Source organism: Peromyscus californicus, unplaced genomic scaffold (genome assembly GCF_007827085.1).
Source record: "Peromyscus californicus insignis strain IS unplaced genomic scaffold, ASM782708v3 Scaffold_14__1_contigs__length_90479793_seg_2, whole genome shotgun sequence".
Lineage (NCBI taxonomy): Eukaryota > Metazoa > Chordata > Mammalia > Rodentia > Cricetidae > Peromyscus > Peromyscus californicus.
Window position 1 is genome coordinate 1,354,680 of NW_026294436.1, and position 24,427 is coordinate 1,379,106.

The 24,427-nt window shown below is 40.9% G+C and overlaps 1 protein-coding gene and 1 pseudogene across 2 annotated transcripts in view; one reads left to right on the forward strand and one right to left on the reverse strand.

Moving 5' to 3' along the window:
- Positions 1-24,427, reverse strand: part of Cntnap5 (contactin associated protein family member 5) — a 915,960-nt gene that overhangs the window by 878,508 nt on the left and 13,025 nt on the right. The gene's annotated exons all lie outside the window — the stretch shown is intronic.
- On the forward strand, positions 1,911-4,482 carry LOC128109575 (probable ribosome biogenesis protein RLP24; annotated as a pseudogene).

Sequence of the window (24,427 nt, forward strand, 5' to 3'; positions counted from 1 at the left end):
CTTTGAGGAGGTGGAGTCTCAATGGAGGAAGTGAGTCACTAGAGGAGGGACTTGAGGATTTCTAGCCCAGCCCCACTTCCTCCTCTCTTTTAACTTAACCATCAGTTATTGGACCTGACTCTACACTAAGTGTTAACATAGATCATGCTATTTGACCCTTAAAATCATCCAATGACATAGGTTATTGCATTCTGTATATTTCCCTCCCAGGGAAAGAGAGACTCAGAAAAGCCAATGCCACTTGAGCTTATAACCAGTGAGACTGCAGCTGCAGTGGAAACATGATTGTGCCTGTGTTTCCAGGGCCTGTCTCCCCTCTGTCAAACGCCTTGCCTAGACTGGAGGGACTTTGTGTCTTGATGCTGGTGACTTCACTGACTGCAGCTAACATGCATGTGTAAGTGTTCAATTTGTATCAAGGGAACCAGAACCAAGAACAGAGCATGGCAAAGATTCATTGAGTTTCTTGTTCCACTGATGAATTTTGGTTGTGCTTTACCTCACTCAAATGTGTACCTGGAAATTTACATTTCACTGATCAGTATGCAGGTCTATTCTTGAGTGTCTCTCAATGCAGCCTTGTCAGATGAATCAGTTATGGTCAGTTCTCAAACTCCTGTTTGACATTTTCTGGTGAACAAGGCATGAAGACAAAGAGATGGTTTTAGAGCAATGTAGTCAATTCAGTGGTCAAGGTATCCAAAGGAAGGTAGGAGCACACAGATCAGGGACATCTAGATCAGTCTGCAAGGGTAACTAAGAAGTCAGCCAGGCAAGATATCATTGACATGGACTAAGCTGGGGAAAGGTATAAACAAAGGAAGGCATAGATGCTACACATGAGAAGAAGGGGCAGGGACTGCCAAGAGTTGTGAGCAGGGGCTCTGGAGAGGGCCTAGTATGTAAAGTACTTGCTGTGCAAGTATGAGGAGATGCTTTTTGTATAGATCCACTGTGCTCATGTAGAAACCTGGATATAGTGCCAACACCTTCAGCCATAGCACTAGGGGAAAGAGATAAGTGGTTCCTAGGGGTGCAGTGGCCAACTTGTCTATGTGATACAGTGAGGTTTAGTGAGAGATTCAGGAAATTCTGTCTCCAAAAATGAGGTGTATCCTGCATATGCATGGTATATATACACTCACTCACTGACACCCATAAATACACATAATAGGTAAATGAATAATTAAATCTTAAAAAAGTAAGCAGGGAAAGAGATTGAGGAACATATCCTGAAACCAATGTCTGGCCTCCAATATTCATTCACTGCTGAGTACACCTTTGCACACTTGTGTGTAACACACACACACACACACACACACACAAATAAAATAATTAACAAGAATTCTAAGCAATTATAACATGAAGTACAGCTTTAAGAAGGAGAGCTGAGTCCAGAGAGGCCAGCTAGAATTGGGGCAGTGAGGTTGTAGCATGCTTCACAAAGGGTAGAGATGTGAGCAGAGCAGGCGCACATTTTACAGAGCACATTCTGTCATGAGGTGGGAGGTACAATAAGAAGTAGGAGGCGATTGTTCCCACAAGCCTGGTGATCTCCAGTCCCTCAAGAGAGCCAAGGGATTATTAATAATTACTGAGTGGAAACTTTGGAATGGAAATCTATAAAATGCTAAAAATTCTGCACTGTAAAAATGCTTGCATTAATTTCTACTTCCTGTCTGCTATGAAGACCAAAACCTTTGCTAGAGAGAGAGAATAAAATCAATGTCCAGGCTCCCTCGGATTCCTTCATCACTGGTGCTGCATCTTGCTACTTCTTGTATTAGTGTTCTCCTATCTGCAACCTTGCTATCTGTTTACGTATGATGGTTTCAGGTTAGAGTTTATCAACAGTTTGTAATGGATATTGCTTTTTTTTTTTTTTTTTTTTTTTTTTTTTTTTTTTTTTTTGGTTTTTCGAGACAGGGTTTCTCTGTGTAGCTTTGCGCCTTTCCTGGAACTCGCTTTGGAGACCAGGCTGGCCTCGAACTCACAGAGATCCGCCTGGCTCTGCCTCCCGAGTGCTGGGATTAAAGGCGTGCGCCACCACCGCCCGGCTGGATATTGCTTTTTTAAAAGATTTGTGTTGTTCAATTTATGTGTATGCATGTGTGCCTGTGACTGTGTATATGGGCCTGTGTAACTGTATTCACACATGTGTGTTCAAGTGTGCCCCAGAGGCCAACTAAAGGTGTTGATCCCTTGTAGTTGGGGTTCCAGGTTTTTGTGAGCTACCTGCTGTGGGTGCTGGAAACTGAACTCCAGTACACATGATGAAGAAGTAAGTGCTCTTGACTACCAAGTCAACTCTCCAGTTTCTTTTTCTACTAATTCTTGCTTTGAGTAAAGTATCACAGTGAACTACCACAGTGATTTCCAGCATCATTTCCTCCTGATTTATGCTACCTGAATGTGCTTTCCTGACAGGGATGGGTCCTGGGCATCTCTGTCACCAATCCAAAGTAAGATATTTCCAGAAGGTTAAAGCAAGTACCACAACATCTGTATTGATCTGAATTTTATCTCTATTGAATAAAATCACTAAAATTTGTCTTTTACAATTTTTCTGTTTTTGGAGTTTTCCTTATTCTTCTTTTCTAATATTTCATAATTTCTGTGTTTTATGACAATATTAGTCTAGAATAGATGGAGGCAGGTGGGGAACTTAGGGAGGAAGAGGTCCTCCATTCTAGACTGAGAAGTTTTGTTCTACTTCTTATGTCAAGGAAAATACCTAAGAGAGGGTCTGTATTGCTATGCAGCCCCAGCTAACCTCAAATTCTTGATCCTTCTGTCTCCACATCTGAATACTGGAGTCACAGATGTGGAGGGTCAGCTTAGTGCTGTTGAGTATGTGTCTAGCAGAGAAACTGGTACTTTACTAGACTTTCACCCAAACTCTATAGAGTTCATGTTACAGTCACTTAGAGGATGAAGGAATGGACTAGGAGAGTGCATGCAGATGGTTTGTTATAGAATCCAGCTCAAATGTTGCAAGCCCTGAGTCAATACACTGTCACAGCTCATGTTTCCTTGCTCTGTCGTATCATTTAGTATTAACATTAACTTTAGCTTCCTGAGCAGCAGAAAGGTCATAAAGGTCATATGTTGACAAGGTTTCTTGGTTTGGTAAGAGTCCATGTCAAATGCCATTTTAAAACTCCATAATCAATTTCAGGCAGTATTAGGGATATTCACATCAGTGAACTTCTGATTGGCTGGCAGCAGCCTGGAGGCATGTTGCTGTTGGCATGTTCTCCTGGAAGTAAACACTAGAGCCAAGAACATGGGTGTGTTGGTTGATCTTGGTAGTCAATTAAGAGATATGCCCCGGCGGAGTCAACATGAGGATTGAGAAATGTTACTTCTGTTCCGGGCCGATCTACCCGGGCCACGGCATGATGTTCATCCGCAACGACTGAAGGTGTTCCGATTCTGCAAATCCAAGTGTCATGAAAACTTCAAGAAGAAGTGGAACCCACGCAAGGTCAGGTGGACTAAAGCCTTCCGGAAAGCAGCTGGCAAGGAGCTCACTGTGGACAACTCATTTGAATTTGAAGAACGTAGAAATGAACCTGTGAAATACCAGCGAGAGCTCTGGAGTAAAACCATTGATGCAATGAAGAGGGCTGAAGAGATCAAGGCAGAAACGTCAGGCTACGTTTATAATGAACAGGTTGAAGAAAACCAAAGAGCTACAGAAGGTTCAGGACATTAAAGAAGTCAAGCAGAGCATCCATCTTATCCGGGCTCCTCTTGCAGGCAGAGGAAAGCAGCTGGAAGAAAAAATGGTCCAGCAGTTGCAGGAGGATGTGGACATGGAGGATGCTTCCTAATGGTGCCTGGGCACACTGGAAACCAGTAGAGACTGTCGATCCCTAAGTTACTGATTGGTTATGTAAGGTCCCTCAGACAAAGGTGATTCATGAGCTTCCCTCTTATATTGCAGCCTGTAAAAGCATCCATCATGGGTGTTAGATCTCAGCTCAATGTTCTGCTTCACTGTGCTATGCTCACATAAATACAAAGGTTTGTGTGTAGATGAAGGCATGAACTCTGGGCATACCATGGTTTGAGTTGTTGCTTAATGGCACAGGCAACATTTTTGTGCTGTCTTGCTAGTGTGAAATCTGTCATGGTGTATTATTTTCCTTGCACTAGGATAGTCTGTTTATTAGGGTCATTGAAGCAGAGGTCACAACAAGGAACTAACCATTCTCAGGACAACCTCAGTCTCTTGCTTTGCTTTAGTCTCCTTAGTAGCTTCTTAGAGTTGCATGCTGGCCGCATACAATGCTACAAGGCAGCTGAATTAGACTGGGCTGTCTGCCCCACTTCAGCCATTCCAATAGGTGGCCTGTGAGGAGCGGGGTGGGACGTGGCTGAAGAAACTTTGCCAGAATGGTACCTTCTTACTGCTTTGGAGAATGCTCAATTCCAAGTTGTGACTTCTGGCCCAATACCCCTACCCCCCAATTCTCTCCAGGCCAGCAATGGTCTAGAAGCAGAAGAATCTTGGTACTCTTAAAAATTTATTATGTGGTTTTCTGAGACAGGGTCTCTCATATTCTGTAGCTCTGGCTGTCTTGGAACTCACTCTGTAGACCAGGTTGCCTTGAACTCACAGAGATCCACCTGCCTCTGCCTTCTGAGTGCTGGGATTAAAGGCATGCACCATCACACCCAGCATTTTTCATTTTCTTAAATAAAAAAATAAACAATTGCTTTTGGAAAATAGAATTTATGGATAGAATGTTGCCTATTATTTGTACATAAATAAAACCATTTCTAAAGTAAAAAAAAAAAGAGAGAGAGAGAGACATGCCCCTGGGTGGTTCTGGGAGGGTATTTAGAGGAAAGATTAACTGAGGTGGTAGGATTCTCCCTCCCACAGAGTAAGTAGCTCCTTTCCATATCAATCCAGATTAGGAGGAAATCTGAGAGGATAGCAGTGTTTACATCTGCCTGCCTCCACTCCCTACAGGAGTGTATGGCTATCTGCCCTTCTTCCCTGACATCAGAACCCAGCCTTTTTAACCTTCCAACATCAACTGAATACCAGTCTCCAGGAATCTTTCAGACCTTCAGCACAAGATTGGGACTGCTGAGGCATCCAGACTTGTGTACTGAGGTGTTAATCAGTTATAAACTTCTCTAGTGTGCAGATGGCAACTGTTGGACTACCCAGACCATATGATGTAAGCCAATCCAGTTAGTCTCTCTTGGTTTCTCTGCCTTTCTGTGTGTATTTCTGTGTGGGTGTGTCTCTCTCTGTCTGTCTCTGTCTCTGCCTCTGTCTCTCTCTCTCTCTTTCTGTGTGTGTGTGTGTGTGTGTTTGCGAGAGAGTGCATTCATTCATTCTATTGGTTTGTCTAAAGAAACCTGACAGATCAAATGTGTGTGGGAAAAAAACAACTGAAAACCCCCTTGCCTATACTCTAGATAGATACTAGAAATGGATCTTTGCCTTAGATTTTAAGCTAGAGAAGAAATGAACTTTAGATCAATGCTTACATCTGAAGGAATAGTTTTATTTCATTTTTGAGAGCTCTGTGCTCATTTGAGAAGAAATTGAAAGCAAGCTTGGTATTATTGAACCTCATACTATGGCAGGTGTCCATCTGAGCTACAAGCAGGGAGACACTCTGTTACAGGCCATTCTCTTTGTTCCTAACTACCTCAACTCTTAATGACACCAGATTATGGGGATGGCTGGGTGTGTGCTCTTTTAGGTTTTAGCATGAATGCTTAACGAGAGAGTTCTCCACATATCCTGAATTAAACACCATGGCTGTTCTGCCAATGCCTATTCCATTCAGAGCTAACCGACTTTGAAGACTTTGAAGGGAATGTATGTACGCATGCACTCCTCCTTTACCTCAGGCTCAGCCCTTGCAGGTGCCCTGCTTAGCACATGAGACCTGCAACCAATACTACAAGAAATTGGAATTCAGCTGGAAGGACTCAGAGTGCAGTGCTGTATCCTGGAATCAACTTAGCTCCCACTGGGCCAGAGGCCCCACATGGAGGACAAATTACAGAGTCAACTCAGGAGCAGAGTTGGAGGAAAAAAGGCCCTGGAGGATTTGAGTTCAGGGAAGCCCTGCCAGCAAAGAGCTATCAACTCTTGTTACTTCTTTATTGTTACCATTTTGGGTAATACTAGAGATTGGACCATATGGCTCCGGCATGCTAGGCAAGTGCTCTACTAGGGAGCTGCACCCTGCCCTTGGGGTTTTTTTTTTTTTTTTGTAACTTCTAAATTTTTATTTTTATATACCTGTATTCACCTGTATGCTCTCTCTCTCTCTCTCTCTCTCTCTCTCTCTCTCTCTCTCTCTCTCTCTCTCTCTGTGTGTGTGTGTGTGTGTGTGTGTGTGTGTGTGTGTGTGTGTGTGTCACATTTGTCCAAATGTCACTGGAGGCTAGAAGAGAGCATCAGATCCCTTGGAACTGGAGTTACACATGCATAGTTGTGAGCCTCCCAACATGGGTGTAAGGAACCATGATGTTCAGGAGTCACTTTGTTGTGACTCTGTGTTTATTGTTATGTTTTTTTTAAAGAAGAAGAAGGAGAAGGAGAAGGAGAAGGAGAAGGAGAAGGAGAAGGAGAAGGAGAAGGAGAAGGAGAAGGAGAAGAAGAAGAAGAAGAAGAAGAAGAAGAAGAAGAAGAAGAAGAAGAAGAAGAAGAAGAAGAAGAAGAAAAGAGTTGATGAGGGTTGACAGATTGACTGATTCATGGCCATGAAGATAAGAATAGGAGTTGGTAAAATACTATGTCCCTTTATATAGTACATTCTCCTCTGGGGCCTATGTCCTGCCTAGTTACATTTTCTTGGCACTTATAACAGTGCCATGTATGGGTGCTATCTTGTAAAGCAGGCATTAAATCCAATTGGAAAGTGATTGGTTAGTCTTATAAAATTTGTACAAGCATTAGTGAGCATGTTTTACCAGGTGAATTGACCTGGAAGGGTTTACAATTAGATATGATTGATGATTCCTTCTCTCTTCCAGCAGGGGCAATAGTACCTTCTAGCACTATGAAAACTAGCCAGCATGAATCAAGCTTTCAGGTCATTAGTAGCTTCTTTTTCATGTTGTAGGACTTGACAATGATAATGTATTCAACAGTAAGTTCATATGATCAAGATCTGGAGGATGACCACTGTTTTCTACACAATAGGTCAGTTACATACATGAACTTATAATGGCTGTGACAGCATGCACAATACCTGTGTGAATTCAAGCCATGCAGAATCCTAGTGTGATGGGGATCAGTAGTCATGAAATCCCACCCCTATCTATTGTTATTGACAATTGGTAGCTGTGTAAAGAGGGAAAGGGAGTTTATAAGGGTGTATCCCCTGATAGTTCTATCAAATTGCAGTAGATGACTATACATCATATAAAGTATATAGATAGTAGTAATTGTATTTTTTATTTAATGTCTTGTTTTTAATAATGACATGGGGAGTTGGATAAATATGGAATGGAAGGGTGGATCTGGGAGGAGTTGAGAGGGAGATAAATATGATCAAAATTCAAGGCATTAAATTCTCCAAGAATTTGTGTGTGTGTGTGTGTGTGTGTGTGTGTGTGTGTGTGTGTGTGTGTGTGTGTGTTGTGTGAAGTCACCAAGACTAGAATATTGTACTAGACTACAGAGTCATCACATAGGAACTCCTTTACCCTTCTCCTTAATCACAGAAGTAGTTACTATTAAAATCAAGAGACAGATGAGGAAGCTGACATCCTGTATCAACAATCAAAAGTCTGCCAAGAAACAGAGCCACTACTTGCCTGATCTTAAAAGGTTATTTCTGCTATTAATTTATCATCATCATCATCATCATCATCATCTTCATCATCATTATCATCACCATTTTTCCACCATCACGAAGCCCAGAAGCTCTGTACACTAAGGAGTCAAAATGATATGCCCAAGGTTTTTACTGTTCTTATTAAAAATAGTCACTCTTTGTGAGTTTTTATCACTTGTTTTGTTTGTGTGTGTGTGTCAGGGGAGAGCACTGTGATGTGGGTCACATGGGAGGTCAGAGGACCACTTGCAAAAGTTTCTTTTCTCCCCTGGGATTGAACTCAGATCCTCAGACCTGGGGCAAACACTTTAGCCTGTCAAACTATCTTATGTGTTCTTTAGGACATAATAATGTGACATGATAAGCCAGTGCAGAGGCTCCTTCATCTTATAGTCTTTCTGAGGCCATTTTATGTTTCGCTAGAATTTGATTTCCTTGACGGGAAGCTCTGTGGAAAATTACCCAACTTTATTCTAGGAACCCAAAGACAAGATGCATGTACCAGCTAACTTATCTTAACTTCTGTTAAACCTCCCCGGCCAGTTATCTGTTTATCTTAGCTTTTATTAAACTGGTTGCTTGCACAAAACTTCTCCCTGAAACTGCCAAGCAAGATACCAGAATGTGGGCTTTGGCTTTAAAAACCCCTACTCTAAACGCTGGGTACCACACTTGGGTCCTGAACACTTGAGTATAGTCCCAGACACTTAGGATAAAGTCTTTCAACTGGCTATAGACTGTGTCTGAGTGGTCTTCTCTGGTGGATTCTACTTAATAATAAAATTGATGCCAATTTGTCTTTTCACATGCATATTAATTTTTGTACCTTCTGGAATCTGAACCTTATTTGTGTCCAAAGACAAGAAACAATATGGGGTTTTCTTGAAGGCAACAAATGTTTTATTTCTTTCCCTCTGGTGTCATTGCAAAATGGAAAACACACCCCCTACATACACACGCACACACGTGCACACACACACACACACACACATACACACGCACACACACGAGAGAGAGAGAGAGAGAGAGAGAGAGAGAGAGAGAGAGAGAGAGAGAGAGAGAGAGAGACTATAAAGTCTGTGGTTTTACCAAGTAAAGGAGGTCTTAGGAACTAACACTGGAAAATCAAAACCCTTGCAGGTAAGTATTTCTCAGATGAGTTAAACAGAACAGTGTTCCTAAGAGATGAGTTGTGTGGCCAAATCAACAGGGTCCTCCTTACTTCTCCCTGGGCTTTGGACATTATATCTTGCTTATTAGTCAATTGCCTTGAACAAGTTCAGAGGTCCTAAATTCCACCTTTAGCTCCTTAACAGAAAGCCGGGCATGGTGGTACTTGCCATATCGGCTCCAGAGGCAGATCTCTGGGAATTGCTGGCTACAAGTTCACTTGTCTGGCCTCCAGGTACATACACACACACACACACACACACACACACACACACACACACACACACACACACACACAAGTCTTTGATAAATAAAGGTACTTTAAACCATCCATAATGGTTTAGATTATTAGATACCATATATTCATGGCCTCTACCATTCACTATGAGCTTCATAAGTAGAAATGTATGTGGTTAACCCTTTCATCTTAGTGAATCAAGTTAAAGAGAAGCATAAAAGGCTATCTAAAAAGAAATAAAACTTTTTAAGAAAAAAAGAGCTAAACTGAACTTGTAACTGTAATATTGGGCTCTGTAGAGCTGCTCTGGCCATGATACCTGCATCACTCTTCCCCACAGAGATATTGACAAGCACCCTGCTTTGTCTCTTTAACTAACAGACTTCTAGGTGCAGGAATTTCTCACCCTTAGAAGTATATTGAGTGTATATTACAAAGGTATTGGTAGCCACACATCCTGCTCCTCATTACCTGCTCTGCCTCTCAAGAAGAAGTGGAAAGTCTGGCTGAATGCCCCTGCTGTGAAGACTCCCTTCTTCATGGGGTGATCAGAGGAGACCCTGACTCTTCAGAGCTCCAGCCATGCTCTCCTCTGTCTGTCCATGGCATTAAAAACTCTTGTAATAAACTTCTTAACTACGAGCAATCCACCTAAGTCTTCCCCTGGATTTCACACACACAGTCTTTTGGTAATCTTTTCAACATACTGCTAGAGCAGGACACAAATAATCTCTGCAAACAATTGAAGGAAGTTGGAGTTAATCCTTAGACTTCCATGGACTAACTCGTAGATAAAATCAGAAATAAGTTTTAGTACTTTAATTCTCAGGTATTAATTCATCAATAAGAACCACTTAGGCTCTTTTCGAGGCTTTACTAAATGCAGAGACAAAGAAAAGAATGTTCATAAAACAACACAGGTGTATTCATTTGCCACAAATACCCACAAGAAATATGACAGATAATTTACATCTGTCTACTGGTAAACATTGTGTGGAGAGGTTTATCATCTTTTAGTCCTAAAGCTAGTCATTTTTCTACCACCTCTGGAAAATGTTCCTCTATTGTAATGTGCCACCAGTTAGATGAACCACTGATGATAGACAAGAGTTGATTGTGTCTTCATGGGATAATCTGCTGGGGAGAGAGCAGAGCTGAGTGTACAAGAAGAAAACCAGTAACAGACCTAAGCATGCACTGGAATGAAGGCAAAACACTGACAGAGAAGCATTTCAGTGTTTTAAGAATGACCAGGACTGGAGGACTAAACTGAGTGTGTAAGAGCACTTGCTACACATACATGAGGACTGGAATTCAAATTCCCAGTCCTACAAGGAAAAGACAGGTGTGGTCCTTCCAATGGCTGAATGACTCAATGCCCCAGCACTGTGAGGGATAAACATAGAAAGACCTAGTTTCAGGTACAGTGAGAGACCCTGACTCAATTGAATAAGACAGAATGTGACAGAGTAGGACATTTAGTCCAGGAATGACCTTGTTGGTTCTGGCCTCTAATCATCCACCAGGCAGATGTTGGTACACAATAAGAACAACACATAAGCAATGCATGGAAATATGAGCCTAAAAGGGGAGAGAGGACCTCCCTGGCAGAATAATTCACATTTCTGGAGATTTATGTTTTATATACTTTAGAACTGAGCTTTTTGCTCTAACAAAGGACGCAAGTGAAACTGGAAACCATGAGATGTGAAATACACACACACACACACACACACACACACACACACACACACACACACAAGTCTATGTGGACATAGCATTAACACTTGACTTTCATCAACCATTATATGACTGCTGGGGTGAATTTAAATACAAGGACGTGTTAGATATAGTTTATGTGAAGTCATTACATTTGGAAGGGTCATATGATAGTGCAACAGGTCAAAACCAAATTTTTTATATATCAGTGACAACCTTTAGTGAGATGTCAGAACCGTGTCAGTCGCAGTCTCTCTGCTGTTTACAAGTCCCTCCATCTGCTGCTGTGACAGAACACCCAACAAAAGCAACATAAATAAGGAAGACCTTATTTTGGCTCACAGTTCAAGGGTGTGGTCCAATCTACATGGACTGGTCACATTGCATCAACATTCAGGAAGAAGAAAGACATGACTACTGATTTTCAATTCATTTTATCATTTTTATTATTTTTTATTTAATGGACCCAAGAACACACAGTGGTGCTGCCCAGATGTCTTAGTGACTTTGTATTGTTGTAAAGAAACATCATGACCAAGGGACCTTATCAAAGAAAGCATTTAATTTGGAATCTCACCATTCCAAGGTGTTAGAGTCCATGAACATCATGGTGTGGGACACGACAGCAGAGAGACAGGTATAATCCTGGAGCAGCAGCTGAGAACTTACATCTGTTTCACAGGCAGGAGGGATAGATAGGAAAGAGAGGGGGCACTGACTGGATATTTTGTGGGCTTTTAAAACCTCCAAATCTTCAGTGAAGCCACACTTTGGTTTGTTTGTTTTTTTTTGAGACAAAGTTCTTGAACTCAAAGAGATCTGCCTGCCTCTGCCTCCCCAGTGCAGGGATTAAAGGAGTGCACTACCATTGCAAGACCATACTTAGTAATCCTTCCCAAAAAGTTCCACCAACTGTGGGTCAAGTATCCAAATATATGAGCCTATGAGGGACATTCTCATTCAAACCACCACAACACATTTATACTGGGTCTTCCCACTTCACTTAATCCAGTCTAGAAACCCCCTCACAGAGATCCCCAAAGGTAGCTTCGTGGGTGAGTCTATACCCCATCTGTTGGGCCCCATAAGGCCCAGGCATGAAACCCAGTGTAACTTCCCGAGCCTAGCTGGAGTTTGGCGACCTGTCTTTGGACTTCTGCAGATGAGTGACTCAGCTCTATCTGACCTAGAATTGCCTCTGCCTAGTAACTGCTGAGATGGCATCATCTCATTGGCCCACTATTCTCACCCCATTCCTTTGTCACCCCAACTTATGTAAGTCCACTCCTGATACAATAAAATGAGTTCGTGCTTGACAAGACTCCTGGCTCAATGTGCTTCTCTATAGTAGACAGTGGAGGTCTGGGCCATCGACACTCACCATCCCACTCAGCCCCAGGAAGAGACCAGCTGGACCAGTCCTGCCTCCATCCAACCTGTCGACCAGACCAACACCCATCAAGTTGTTAATCAATAGAAGTGACTACAACTGTCAAATAAGAATCCTAACACTGACCTTCACATTGAAAACTGAAAAGGAAACTTCAGGGCCAGACAGCTGGAGGTGACTTTGCCCCTTTCCAGATTCATGACTCTAAGCAAACGACTTCACCTCTCTGTGCCTGCCTGTTTCCTTTCCATAAACTGGAAATCAAATGCATTTGACTACAGTTACTCTGAAGATCAATGTGCTGAAAGAGCCATGGCTAAGTTCAGGTGGCTTAGGCTTCTTCTAAGTGTCACAGACATGCTGGCTCTTCATGGTCATTTTTTCCTAGCCTTGCTGTTGCTTTCAAGTCAGAAGCAGTCAGTCCTTACGCCATGGTGGAGGCTGAGGACAGAGGATTTAAGTAAGCTGATTCCTCAAAGCTCAGGTTAAGGATTCTTGAAATTTCAGTATCAAATAAATCTCTTACAAGTGGAGATATTAAAAGTCTTTTCAGTATTCACCTAATTAAAAAAAATTCTGAAGTCAAAAGTCCCCATCTTGCTATTCACTTTCATGTTGCAGTCACTCAGACTGGGTGAGTTCTCTTTCCATTATATAAGGTGTGGATTACTCAGGGAATGTCGACACCCCAGTGGAGCTTGTGATATTACAAAATTCTGGTGCATCTATCTCTAGATTGGCCCCTACGTATTAACACCCACTTGGCTCCTTTTCTTGTAGGAAATGTGCCCTATCCTGTAACCTAACCTGACAGAAACATGATAACTTAATTGCTAGGGCACATGATATTTGAAGGGAAAATGGATCCTTCAGCCATCTCTCTTCTAATGCAGTGGGGATGATCAAAGCTTACTGCTTCTCAGTAGGTGGCAGCTGTTTCAGGTGGATATTCAGAGATTTGCAAATTCTAGATATTAAGCTGCTCTTTTCTGTCCTTTCCTCTTTTGTGAAGGAGTAGTGGTAGTGATGGAGGAAAGGACAAAGAGATGGGCTGTGAATAATTTCTTGTGAAAATCTCTTCTCTTTATAATAAAATGGTTCATCTCTATTAATTTCAGATTGTTTTCAACTTGGATACTTGGCCACTGGCAAAATGGTGACATATTTAAAGTTCCCCTTTCTCTGTCCTTGTCTTTCATATTTCATAAGAATGTTCCCTTCGGCGGGTTCTTTCTCACCTCCATTCAGCTCCCAGGAGTGCAACCCACCCTGTCAGGAGCTGGCAAAGAACACACTGCTCTACTAGAAGAAGACAGTCCCTATTCTCCCAGAGGACATTCAGGGTAATGAGATGCTCAAAGCCTTTCCCTCTTAGTCTATTACTTGGTCATGGGTGTATTTTCAAAATCAGATGAAATATAAAGAAATTTATCCTGGACAATATCACAGATGCACATATACATACAATAACTTTTATACACTTTCAGGGGACTCTGGACACCACTTAAACACAGAAGAGAAATACTTAACAGTCCTACTGGAGCTAATGAGATGACTCTGTAGTTAAGATTGCTTGTAACCATCAACACTTGATTTCTGATCTAAACACCCATGTAATGTGTCAAATATGGTCTCCCACATTTTATTTGTTTATATGTTAAAGACTGTTTGGCCTGCATGTATGTGCATGAAGTATGTTTGTGCCTGTTGCTTTTGGAGACCAGAAGAGGGTTTCATATCCCCTGGAACTACAGTTACAGAAGGTTGTTCACCTTCTTCTGGGTTCCCTGGAAGAGCAGCAAGTGCTCTTAACTGCTGACTATCCCTCCAGTCACTTTTGTCAGGCATTTCTTTATATCAGGAAGATAAACAGCTAGTTCAGTTCCCAAACATAGACTGCCAGTCATAAGGATTGCCCAGTGTTGGTATAAGACTGTAAAGAAAGGTGACTATTGATAATATTTGCTCATGCAACGTGCTTTGTCAAAGAGCATTAGGAGATAAGATGAATATAAATATCACATCACTCTACGTTCCAACACCATTGACTAGCCTGTCTTAATAGACAAAATGTTTAAAGAAATATACATTAAAAGAGAGGACAGAAGATTCTGGGAATGCAAGCCTTATAGTATGAAACATAGTTATGATTTATTCAGAGGTTTGATATGTTGCTTTTCCAAATACTGAGTTCTAGTTTAAAACTGTCACTCAAAATATGTGTGGAGTAAATGCAATTTTCTCTAATCAAGGAGGAAAGACATTCAAAATCTGTTGGCAGCTCAGACACAAGCTGGGGTGTAGAACATTTCTACTGGTTAATGGTGCATCATTATCAATATTAAATTTCAGAGTAACCACTTAGCAGCTGCATGGATTTTAATACTCTTTCTAGGCTCCCTATATTTACTTCTTCATCTACAGAGCAGAACAAAAAATGTAAGCCACATTGTTTGTTTTCATGCACTTTTAGCTTCAAAGATCACACTGTCATAAAATATTTGATGTTTGTATGTGTCTATGCATATGAAGGTGCATGCTTGTGTGCATGCTTGTATGTGCAAGTGGACATGTGTGGATGTGCATGTACATGTATATGCATGTGGAGGCCAGAGGACATCTGGTGTTGTTCTCAGACACCAAGAAATTTTGACATTTTATTGTATTCATGTAAAATTTTAATGAAAAGAAGAATAGTGGCCAATAAGAGATAACATACATTTAGGAGCTTAAAGATGTAACTGGATTGTTCAGGCTTTAGGAGTTATTTATTTACTGTTCACATTTATGGGTGTTTTGTATGCATGGGTGTCTGTGCGATATATGTAGCATTGCCTGCGGAGGACCACAGAGGGCATCAGGTTCTCTGAAACTGGAGTTATGACAGTCATAAGACTTTATGTGGGTGTTGAGAATTAGGGTGCTGGGTCCCAGGTCCCCAGCTAGTGTTCTTAAATGCTGAACCATCTCTCTAGTTCCAGACTTTGGAGGTTTACAGAAAGGCCACGGTATTTAGGCTAGAGAAGAGACCAAAACTAGCCTGTGGGAGATAGTCTGTGTTGACAGAGGTAAGAGTCCGACAGCTTTCAATTTAAGAAAACCATCATACGCATTTCTTAAGGTATGAAGTACAAGCAAGAGTAGATGTTCGTACGTACCTATGGAAGGTCTGTTACTGAAAAGGGGAGGTGGAAGAGGGAGCGATACTGGCCAATGTGGCTCTGTGGTGATGCTAGTTGAATGGACTTTTTTACTTCAACATTTAGATTGTATTTTGTGTGTGTGTTTGTGTGGGTCTATGAATATGAGTATATTTACTTGTGTGTGTTCATGTGTGAAGGAATGAGTGTATGTGTAGGCATATTCAGATGTGTAGGGTGTGTGTGTGTGTGTGTGTATGCCTGCATGTGGGAGCCTGAAGTCAACTTTAGGCACTCAGACACCATCCACTTTTTAATTTTTTTTTTTTTTTATATTTTGAAACAAGGTCTTTTACTGGCCTTGAACTTGCCATGTAGGCTGGGTTAGCTGTTCACAAAGCCCCAGAAATCCACTTAATCCAGTCTCCCAAGAGCTTCAGTTACAGGTGTGTTACACTGTGCTCTGCTTTTCTTTTGCCTTATCCAGATCCTGAAGATTGGAATCAACCAAGATGTTTTGTAAACTGAACACAGCCCACTGCATCTTCCTTCCAACACAGCTTCCTCTGTAACTGCCACCTGGTTTCCACTGTGTTCGATAAGAACCAACCAGGTTGCACTGTCTTCTATACATCACATTCCATATCTGTAACTTGGACAAAGTAGAATAAAAATGAAACGAGAGAACATGGTCATGGGAAGTTTAAGGGGAAGAAGATATGGAAAAACAAAGACAACCAAGGAACAAGATTGAGATAGGCATAGTAGCTAGTTACTCATAAGCGTTTGCACAAGCTTCACAATGAAGAGGCAGGTGGCTTGGTTAGAGTTCAGAGGAGGGATCTGGTGGTCCCAGATGTATTCTTGGGTGCTCTGGAGAAAAGGGTGTCTTATTAATGAAGGATACTGTAATGGAATTCGTCTCTGAGGTCATATTTCTACAGTCAAGAAGTTGAGTAAAGTGTAGTGATTAACCACCTGCAATCCTATGAGAGAAGGTGAAGATGGACATAGGTGAATTTGGTGTCTGCTCTGCTACTTGACATCAGAGACCTTGTGCAACCCTGAGGTCTCTGATATTTGAACCTGCCTTATGTTTAATTGCAGACAACTAGTAGAGGAAAGGCCACTCTTCTATTCCCATTTAAAAAGATGAATTAAAGACTGTGCTTAAGATTCAATTTATTTTAAAATTGAAGACTAAAGGTGCATAGATAAGCAATCAGTGCCAAGGTTCTTATCTATCTGATCTTTGAGCTGCTAAATGATGTAGGAAATGTCATCTGAATAGATCAGGTACACGGCCTTTCCTGAGACAAATAGCTATGTCACCTTAAAAGCTTATACCAGCTTGCCACCTTTAGCTCTCATTCCAGGATTTTCTTAGCTGAGAGTTTTCCCACTTGTGCTAGAGGATTCTCTAAACAGATGGCAGGAGACACTTCCCTTGCAGCACACTTCACTTGTCACATGCCAGTGAGTAGCCTCCTGCCAAAAACACCCTGACCAGAGGTTTTTGGGAAGATATTGAAAGCTGAGCCACAAAGAGCCCAGAAAATCTGAATATAGTTTAACATTGACCATCCCAGTTCTGACCATGTATCTCGAGTCCCCATCACAGAGAGCTCACGTCACCTGTGTGGTCTCCTATCTGGAAGCTGGGGAGGAGAGAATGTGAAGTCCATCACTTCTCCAAATAACAATTCTAACACCTAGCATTACAGCAAAAAAATCTTTAGAGCTCCCCAAAAAATCACAGATAGGCGACCAACATCATTGTCACCACATTCACTGGAATGATGACAATGGTGTTGATGTCAATATGTGGAAAAATTACAACAAAAATTATTCCTTCAGTTTGTCATCCTAAGGCTCTTTCTTTGGGACTAGATGTTGGAGGCAAGAATCCTTTGATTTGCGGGGTGGTGGTGGTTTATGCCTTTAATCCCAGCACTTGGGAGGCAGAGCCAGGCAGATTACTGTGAGTATGAGGCCAACCTGGTCTACAGGGCAAGATCCAGGACAGGGAGAAACCCTGTCTCGAAAAAAAAAAAAAAAAAAAGAAAAGAAAAAAGAATCCTTTGATTTTCACCTAACATAGGGCAATGCAAAAAAGATGTGAGCTAGTGTTTCAACCGTGCCTATGTTGACTTTAAGGTGACCATGTGCAGTGGTGTCCTCTAGGCTGTAAGATACCTTGCCCTCAAGATATCCCTGAACTAGACACTCAGTAGCTAGAAGCAGCAAGTCCTCCACTGTGAAAACCAAAGATGGTTCCATGGAAGATGGATTGTTAGTTTATTGAGAAGTCTCCATGCTGTCTTCTACAGCAGCCGGAGTAGTTTACATCCCATTAGCATGGGATGTAGCTCCCTTCAATCCACATTCTCACCAGCATTTTCTATTTATATTCTTGATGACAGCCATTCAGACTGGAGTGAGACAGAATCTCAATGCAATTTTGATTTGCATTTCTTTGATGGCTGGTGAAGGTGACCATTTTATTTTCATGTGTTTATTCACTGCTTGAGAAATGTCTGTTCATTTTATTTACCCATTTATTGATTGGGTTGTTTGAGCTTCTGTAAGCTATACAATAATAACTGGATATTCACAAGTCAGCCTATTACAGGTATACTTGCACAACAATATTGATTGTAGCACTATTCAAAATAGGTAAATTATGGAACCAATCTCATTATCTAAAAATAGAGGAAGTGCTAAAAATGTGGTATACATGAATGGTAGAATTTTCTGAACCATGAAGATGAATGAAGTTATGTCACTTGCAAGAGTAAATCAATAACTGGAGGCAATCACATTAAATCAATTAAGTCAGTCTCAGAAAAACTCTCTCATTTGTGGTCCCTACATACATAAAGTCACATATGTATAAATGTCATGAAACTAAAATAAAAATGTCCACAGAGGCAAAGCGGCTTAGAGGTAGAAAGGAGAATAAGAGAACATGGGGGAAGATATGCTCAACTTACAAAAATATGGTGAGTAAAAACTTAAGAAACAAATTGATTTAATAAATGCTTCTAAACATTACCATGCATTTTCTAGAGGAAAGTCATTTTTAGTTGAAAATGATAGCTCTATCCCTACTGAGTTTCTATGAAAAGAGAAACACAAAATTAATAGTGTTGCAGCTTCTGCCGTCTGTGACGTGGGACCATACACATATGAGAGTCAACCCCTCAATGGGTTGGCTGCCTATAGGAGTCAAACGACCCATTCACCATAATGCAGAGGTGCCATTTTAGCCTTGGTTTGTAATCTGGGATATGAATTGGATGGTATGCTAAACTAGACTTTCATTGGTCATTACATCTGTGATATTTTCATTTGTCCATGCACAAAATGACCTCATTTCTCCATGAAGCCACAAACACTTAACAATAGGAAGCCAATAAATCAAATTGAATTTACCAATAAAAATTGATATTTATGTGGAAAGCATAGAACTCTTTATGCCCAAGCAATGTTTCAACAAGGGTGAAAACATCAATAGAGTTATACATTCTCCTCTTGAATTGATTTTCTTTCAAATACTCAGATGTTTCTTGGATTAACTTTACTAATGAATTTTTACAGTACTTACTCTCTTGCCTGTGAAGCCAGTCTGTACCAAATAGTGATGTTATTTCTTAAGTCCAGGTCTTATATCAGACCATTAACAGCTGGAAAACGATTTGCTAAGAGAATAGCTAACCTCAGACACCTTGTTGCTAATGAAGAAACAAAAAGGGAATGCATGTAAATATCTTTTTATAAAGTATAAAATTATTTTCCTGGATATATAACCATGCACAGCAGTTACCCTGTTACTTTTATTGAATCAGTACTTTATAGGATGGAACTTTACTTAGATTATAAATTGTGAATGTGCATCTAGAATTGATACAAAGATGATATCAAGAATAATACGAACCATCTATATTGTAGATTGAAATTTTTGAAACAATTAAACTGGGTCTGATATATTAAATGATGTCTACAAAAAGACATGTAATTCTGTTATGGCTTTAATATCAACTGCCAGGCCAGGGGAAACACTTGCTACTTAAACCTGATGACCTGAGTTCAGTACTTGTAAACCATATAGAAAGGCAGATGTGTTGGAACACATCTGTAATCTTAGTGTTCCCACAGATGTGAGGGTGAATACAGGAGAGTCAGCTAGAGACTCCTGGACTGGTAACTTGGAGTTTGCAGAGCAATGGCAAAAGCGGCGATCCCCTGCCTCCGAAACAAGGTAGGAGAGAACTAGCTTCCAAACGTTTTTCTGTGGCCTCCACATGCACATATGCCCACATGCTCTCTCACACACACATTAGATGCATAAATTAAAGAAATAACTATGAAATATCCCATACAGGCCCTTGGAACACTTTGTTCCCAGTAAGTGGCTGGTGGTGGTTTGGGAAGGTTGTAGAACCTTCGGAAGACAGATCCTAGCTGGTGGAAGTGGCCTTGAGGTGTTACAGTCTGATTATACTTCCTGTCTGTTACCTGCTTCTTGTCTTGCCAGAATGTGAGGAGGTGGGAGGACCCAGTCACATGCTTCTGCCACATGGAGATGGCTTTTGTCCCATCTTCTGTACAGTTTGATGGGGTGATACCGGAAGCAACGTCCTCCTTCCTTCACTTGCTTCTCACAGGCATTTGGTCACCACAGCAAGGAAGCAAGTGATGCAGCACTTCTCTTAAAACTGGTTAATCTGTGGTGTGTGTGTGTGTGTGTGTGTGTGTGTGTGTGTGTGTGTGTGTGTGTCCACATGCCACTGCACATGTGTCGAGGTCAGAGGACAACTTGGAGGAATTGATTTTCTCCTTTCAGGGATGGAACTCAGGTGGCAAGCTTAGCAGGAAGTGCCTCTTCTGTTGAACCCACAAATATTAACTTTTCAAAGCAAAGATATGAACACTGTTACACACACACACACACACACACACACACACACACAGAGAGAGAGAGAGAGAGAGAGAGAGAGAGAGAGAGAGAGAGAGAGAGAGAGAGAGAGAGAGAGGTGTAACCATATTGCCATGTTATCAGGGAATGTGAAAAAACAAATCAGTATCATAATACAATGGGAAATGTTAGATAGCTGTACTTACTTTGTCATTGTTGGAGTTGCCCTCTGTTTTTCTGGTAATAAACTATAGCCTAAATAAATACAAAGGTCAAGGTATTCATCAGCCCATGCTATGTCTGTTTTCCATATATTTAAGCATTACACCTCCTGGTCTTGTTACTAAAATGTCAAGCTGGGTATATTCAAAGCTCACATTCTGTCTGTTAGTTAGAAAACAGTACACTCTTAAAAAATCTACAGAAATAGCTCCAGTAAATCAGAATGCAAAGCAGCCTTCTGCAAAGCTGTCTTGAACAGAGCAGCCCCGGTGGGATGTGACTCCACACCTTCCATCCTCTTCACAAAACATTCGATTTCAGAAAATAAATAGATAATAATTTTCATCCAAATGCCCATTTCAATTCATTATCTGGGGAAGTAAATATTCACAAAGGTGACACCTAAGTCAATATTGACTTTGGGGGATAATAAATCTTGACAGTCGTCAGAAAAAGTGGTTTATGTAAAGAATATCCCCACATGCAAATCTACTAGGTATGTTAACCATAATAGAAAACAAATAATGCATCAAAAATTAGGTATGCATGCTGGGGAGATGGCTTAGCTTGTAAAGTGATTACATACAAACACGAGGACTTGAGTTTGAATCCTGACTACCCACATAAACCCAATGACCCCAGCATTTGAAGTATGGAGATAGGCAGGTCTCAGGAGCTCATTGGTCATCCAGCTTAATCAAATCAATGAGCTCAAAGTTTGTTTAAAAAACCTGTCTAAAAAACAGAGTGGTTGAAGATGACACCTAACGTCCATGTCTGTTTTCTACATGTAGATGTAAATGCATGAACACATAACCCCATACAGTTGTACACACACCCACATGAAAAAGTACATACCCTACACACATATCTCACCCCATCACAAAATTGGATAGCATATATTTTTCATATGTGTATAATGTTAATTGTTTTGAGTTAACTTACTACATATCATGTACTATATTAAATTATTATAACAAATAATATTAGATTCTATTGAAATATAACATAAGGCATTTGGAGTTCCCTAAAGGGCAGAGTGAGGACAGTAAATATCTGAATGCACAGATGTTGCTCAGACAATCACTAAGGATGTGATAAAAATTAGCACTTGAACTAGAGTCAATCACCAAAGTCAAATCCAGATGTGCAACAAATGCATTTATTTGTGTTTGTCTTCTCTTCCACTCACATTGGTCAGCAGAAGGCAGCATTGGGCCATTCTCACCGGTGATGGTCCAAGGTTCATTTATTCCCATGATGTAAAGAGGTGTGAGACAAAGGTGGGGAGGGTGCCCTGCATGTCCTGGATGAAGACTTGCTGCCTTGGCAATTTCACTCATTCTGTCTGTGCTTCAGTTTTATCAAGTACTTATTTTGCCATTCACTGTGCTATACACGGACAATTTAATCATAGCTAACATGAGATCTCTTCTTTTGAGGAGGTCCCAAGGGGATGCCCGGGATGTAGGTGGATAATTCAAGGGCCTTTACAAGATAATTCCTTAACATAAAAATAGCTCTTGACTGCAAACTAAGGAGAACAAGGTGAGGAGGCAATTTTTTTTGACAAGCTGCTATCTTTTCAGATCAGTAAATGCCAATAAGATGACACTTACATAAATAGCAGCAAGAGCAAATCAGTTTTCCAATGGGTTAAAAATAAAAATAGGACAGCCGGGCGGTGGTGGCGCATGCCTTTAAACCCAGCACTCGGGAGGCAGAGCCAGGCGGATCTCTGTGAGTTCGAGGCCAGCCTGGGCTACCAAGTGAGTTCCAGGAAAGGCGCAAAGCTACACAGAGAAACCCTGTCTCGAAAAACCAAATAAATAAATAAATAAATAAATAAATAAATAAATAAATAAATAAATAAATAAATAAAAATAGGAGCTTCTCTCTAGTTATCTGAACTATACAAGACCTTATCACTAGCTAGACGAGCCTACTGTATAGTTAAGAATGGCAGAATGTGTTGCTATTAGGCAACCAACAAATAAGTGGAAAGTGCTTGAGGCCATATGCTGAATATCCTGGTATGATCAGAATGCAGTATATATAGTGCGTTAAAATGTTATACTCTACCAAATAAATATGCATGATTATTATGTGTCGATAACATCAGAAAATGGTAGCTACTTATTTAATATGACTTTGGACAGAGATTGTATTAATAACCTTACCAGACACTCACTGACCACTGAAACAGATGCAGTGTTATGCTCCCAGAGTGGTCCCCCTGCCGCACCCCAGCAAGGCAATCTCTGTCTGAATAATGACACTTATATCTTCTCTTTCTAAAACTTTTAAATATATGATTATTTTTGCACATAATTATGAACTTAGATTCTTGCAACTAAGAATTAGGTAGGACTAGGAAACTGCATAGAGGGGCGAGCACTGGTCAACACAGTCTGATAACGTGAGTGGAATTCCCGGAAACTATGGAAAGCCAGACATCATAGAACAAGTATAATCCCAGGCGCCCTATAAATAGATAGGATGTAGGTAGGGACAGTAGAATCCCTGTAACCACACAGGCCAGCTAGCCTGGTGTGGGCAGTGGTGATGTAGCCTGTCTCATACAAGCTGGAAGGCAAGGACAAAGATTGACATCCAGGTTGTCTTCTGCCCTCCATGAGCTAACACTCACCCACATACACAAGAACAGAGAGAAAGAGGAAGAAAGACTAGGGAGAGATCTTGTTAAATGATGGGGAACTTCACAAGACCCCTCCTTGAAAAATCAGAAGAGAAAGAATATGCTGAAATGTAGAATTCTGGGAAGTCTTGTCCCATTTTCTCCAAAGCAGTACTTTGTAATTTATTTTTAAATGCTGAAATTCTATATAAAATTTCCTTTAGAAAAGTAGAGATTCTGCCTTCAAAATAAGCTTCAGTATTTATGGAAATACTCTTGCTGTGCAATGCTTTTTTTAAACAAAATATTTATTGATGCCTTTGTGGTTAACAGTCAGGATAATCAAAGACCTTTCCTGTCCATAATAATTTATAGAAGAATTGAGGTACGGCTCCAAGGAAATGTCTTTTTCGACTCCCTAAGTCTGAGGAAGCATGTCCAAGGAGTCAAGGCAGAAATTGAAAAATAAGATGCAGGAAGTCAAGTGGTTCCTGAGGTTGAAAGGACAAGCTCATAAGACCTTGACATTAAAGCAAAGAATCTATTGGTCTAACTCTCCATGCAGCTGAAGAGGAGAGCAAGCTGCTGTAAGGGCCATTCTTCATTATCAAATGAATGTTCTGTGGCCGGCAGGCAGGGTCCTTCACTGCACCTGGCCAAGGATGAAGGAGAATGACACTGGATAGAGGTTTGTGGTTCCAACCCTCCCGTATAATCAGTATCCATCAGCAGATTAACACTTGGCTTATTCCATGGCATGGGTGTTGTGAACAGTGCTTCACATTTAAGAGTGAAGGATTTAGATAAAAGACAAAACCAGCATGCTCACCTAAGGATCTCCATGGCCAATGTGCATCCGACAGCACTGGAGACCCTTCAGTGAATTAGAAGGATTTCAATGAGCACAAAATAGGTGAGACATGGAGCTGGAGAGATGGCTCAGGAGGTTAAGAGCCCTAGCTGCTCTTCCAGAGGTTCTGAGTTCAATTCCCAGCAACCACATGGTGGCTCACAACCATCTATAATGAGATCTGGTGCCCTCTTCTGGCATTCAGGCATATATGCTGACAGAACACTGTATATATAATGAGTAAATAAATAAATCTTTAAAAAATTGTCTTGTAAAATACATTTAAAAAAATAGGTGAGACACACTCTATCAGTTTATT